At 34.6% G+C, this 3506-nt stretch overlaps 1 pseudogene across 1 annotated transcript; it reads left to right on the forward strand.

Annotated features, from left to right (window-relative positions):
* Positions 1 to 1751: 1751 nt before the first annotated feature.
* Positions 1752 to 3499, forward strand: LOC148193582 (putative protein phosphatase 2C 9 pseudogene; annotated as a pseudogene). The gene is made up of 4 exons (XR_015782399.1): positions 1752 to 2049; positions 2176 to 2321; positions 3050 to 3288; positions 3377 to 3499. The product of XR_015782399.1 is annotated as a putative protein phosphatase 2C 9 pseudogene (transcript).
* The last annotated feature ends 7 nt before the right edge of the window (positions 3500 to 3506 follow it).

Here is a 3506-nt window from a genome sequence, read left to right on the forward strand (position 1 = left end):
ACTAAATTGTCCTATTACATTGTTTTCTTCACGAGTCTCTTAAAATCGATCAATTTAAACTTAATTGCAAAGCCGATAAGAAATAACTGCAAAGAGGAACGATCGGTCAAACAATTTGTTGAGTTGAGCGACATTGAGTCAAGTTGAACTTTTCTTAAGTTATCTAACAATCTGATCAACATGGGTTCACTAGGTGAACTTTTCCTTCACTAAGTTCTCTTTCGACCAAGCGACCAGGGTTCACTTTGGTGAACTCTTCCTTCACTAATTCAGTGTATGTTCGACAGTGGCTCACTTGGATAAACTCATCATTCACCGATTTGTTTAGATCGAGGGGCATGGGTTCTTTACAGAACTCTTCCTTCACCACCTTGTTGTATGATCGGTAGGGGCTCACTTAAGTGAACTCATCCTTCATCGATTGGTTGGGCAGGGTTCTTTATAGAACTCTTTATTCACCACCTTGATATGTGATCCGCAAGGGTTCTTTACAAAACGTTTCCTTCACCACCTTGATGTGTGATCAGTAGGGACTCACTTAAGTGAACTCATCCTTAACCGATTGTTTTGGAATGAGGGGCAGGGGTTCTTTACAAAACTCTTCCTTCACCACCTCGATGAGTGATTAGCGAAAGCTCACTTAAGTGAGCTCATTCTTCACCAAGTTAGTGGTGTAGTAAGGGTTCACTTGAGGGAACTCTTCCTTCACTGACCGATTATTTGGATTCATTGGACCGAGCGATAAGGGTTCTTTACAGAACTTATCCTTCACCAACTCAATGAGTGGTCGGCAGGTTTTCACATAAGTGAACTATTCCTTCACTAACCTGTTAAGACTTGACCTGGACCACACTTGCACTCATTTTCTTGAAAAAAAAGACTTTATTGCATTATTTGTAAGGAATATTACATAAGGTTTGTTTGGTCAACGGTCGAGGTCAACAATTCAAAGTTTAGTGAGTCATCTAAAGGCTGAAGGTTGTCTTGAAGTCAAGTTCTAGTGCAATTGCTCGTCCAAATCATTAGAGGGTATTTTCATAAGACACTTCGATGTCAAAGTTAGATCAATGTTGACAGTTAGAAAGTAATGACACAATAAATGTAAAATCACCTACCTCCTTACCTCGAACTTGTATTTATAGGTTTTAGAGTAGACTTTTAATTAATCAGAGTCTAATAACAGATAATTACACTTTACTTTTAAACTTATGAGCATTAAGATTAATTGTGTTTGCTCCTAGTCCACTAGTTTTGCTAATGGTTCCTTGTTTGATTTGCGACTAACCAAGTCCTACGATACCGTTTATAAATATATTTATGATGTAATAATTATGTATTGTCTTTATGGATTTATCCTTAAATTTATATTTTATTATTTAATATTTTCACGTGGATACCAGAATATATTTGAATTAATTTGAAATTACTCTTATATCTCATTTTCTTTTATTGCATAATAGGATGTGTTTAGCTTAATTACAACCAAATAAGTATTTGCATTTTTTAATAATTTCACTCATTTCAAATATAAATTGTTTTAAGAATCAAAACTTTATATGGGTTGGACAACATAAATTATTCACTCTTTCAAATTAGCATTTGGTCAAATGAAAAAAAAAAATATATATATATATATAAGAAAGCCAGGTAAACAGTGTACAACGCGCAAAGAAGAGTTTCTCAGTCTTTGTCTTGTGTCTTGGCACGAATATTTACATTTTTGTTTTTTCACTCACATATGGTAGGGCCATGTTTTAAGGTTCCCAAAACGGTTGAAGAATGTCAAAACTGAAGAACACAAACATCCTTAAATTCCCTCCTTTCGCAATCTTTTATTAATTTTTTTTTCTTCACACTCACAAGTTTTCAATTCTCAAATGCTGCGTGTCACCTTTATCTTGCTTCTTCCTTCGTCATTATAGTTATCCCATATAATTGGTTGTGCAAATAATGAGAATTAAGAAGAAACAGGGAGAGAAAAAGAGCAAGAACTATCCAACCAAAGAAGAACAAGTTGAATCATTTAGCAGTTCTAATTGGACCAGTAAGGTGGCAATCACTAATACTAAAATTTGCATATTCCTTGTTTTAAGCTTCTTCTTCTGTCACAGATAGCCTTTATGGGGTTTCAGAGTAGTTTTCTATGATAACCTTTGTGTTTATTATTTTTCACAGATAGTGATTCTCAAGAAGGCCTGTGATTTTGAGAAGTGGGTTTCTTTCTCCAAAGTGGTCTATGCTGAGAATTCTTTGGAAAAATATTTTTTTTACTAGTTTTTGTCATGGGTATATTATGCTGCTTTGAGTCTTCTTTCTCTAAGGTAAGAATGTAACATCTCCAGTTGTATTCTCTTCTCTAGTGCTTTTATCTGAACGTTTTATTTAACTGTATATTGAGTTTGAAGGCAATTTAACTTTTGTGAGCACTGTTTTGGTTTTTAGATGATTGATGGCTTTTTTGGTTCACAATAATAACTTATTTCATTCGGTTATGGAGAGAGCTTTTGAAGAATACGTGATTTTTACCGAACATACTTCAACTTGAATATCCATGTCTGTATTCACTTGTTATTCAATAATTTCGGGAAAAAAATTGAATTTTGTTCTGAGATTAGTTTCTGTATTACAGTAAACTTTAGTTGTATGAAATCATTGATATTCCCTGTTTAGATTATCTTGGTCCCCATTCTCATTGTGGGAAGGGAGGCATATGGTACCTCATCATGTGGGTGTCCCTTTTCTTTTTCTTCAATTTTAATGTTTGACTAGTAATTTCAATTTGAAGCAGAAAACTAGTTCTGTCGCAATCCTTGCTTTTGCTGGATTTTTAAATTGATTAGGAGGGGTAATAAAAGTGTTTCAATATACAGGAAAAAAAAATGTCTTTAATCCCACCACATGATTTACCTAAAAATGTTCCATGGTCCTATCAGAGAGTTTACAAGTTGTTAATTTTGAGAGTGTATTTTTGTCCAATCATTGTTGATGGATAGAGACATCATTAGTTTTTCTCGAAATTTTCTTTTACTTTGTTTTCAATACCTTGTAGGTTGTAGGTTCTGGTTCTTCATCCAAAACAGGTAAGGGGAAAAATCATAAGGGGTCAATAAAGTATGGTTTCACCCTAGTAAAAGGGAGAGGTAACCATCCAATGGAGGATTACCATGTTGCAAAGTTTGTTCAGATGCAGGAAAAAGAAGTGGGTTTGTTTGCTATTTATGATGGCCACAGGGAGATACTGTGCCTTCCTACTTACAGAAACATTTGTTTTCTAGCATTTTAAAGGAGGTTGTTACTTTTGAGTTCCAGAGTATTATCTATGCTAGTTTGATCATAATCCTGATGACAATCTTGAACTTTTTCACTTGTATGGTAGGAAGAATTTTGGGATAACCCTGCAGAGTCTATATCCAAAGCATATCAGAACACAGATCAGGAGATTCTTTCACATAGTTCTGATCTGGGGCATGGTGGATCGACAGCTGTAACTGCAATATTAATCAATG

The sequence above is a fragment of the Vigna umbellata genome, chromosome 9, assembly GCF_029865625.1.
Source record: "Vigna umbellata cultivar VRB3 chromosome 9, Vumbellata_1.0, whole genome shotgun sequence".
NCBI lineage: Eukaryota > Viridiplantae > Streptophyta > Magnoliopsida > Fabales > Fabaceae > Vigna > Vigna umbellata.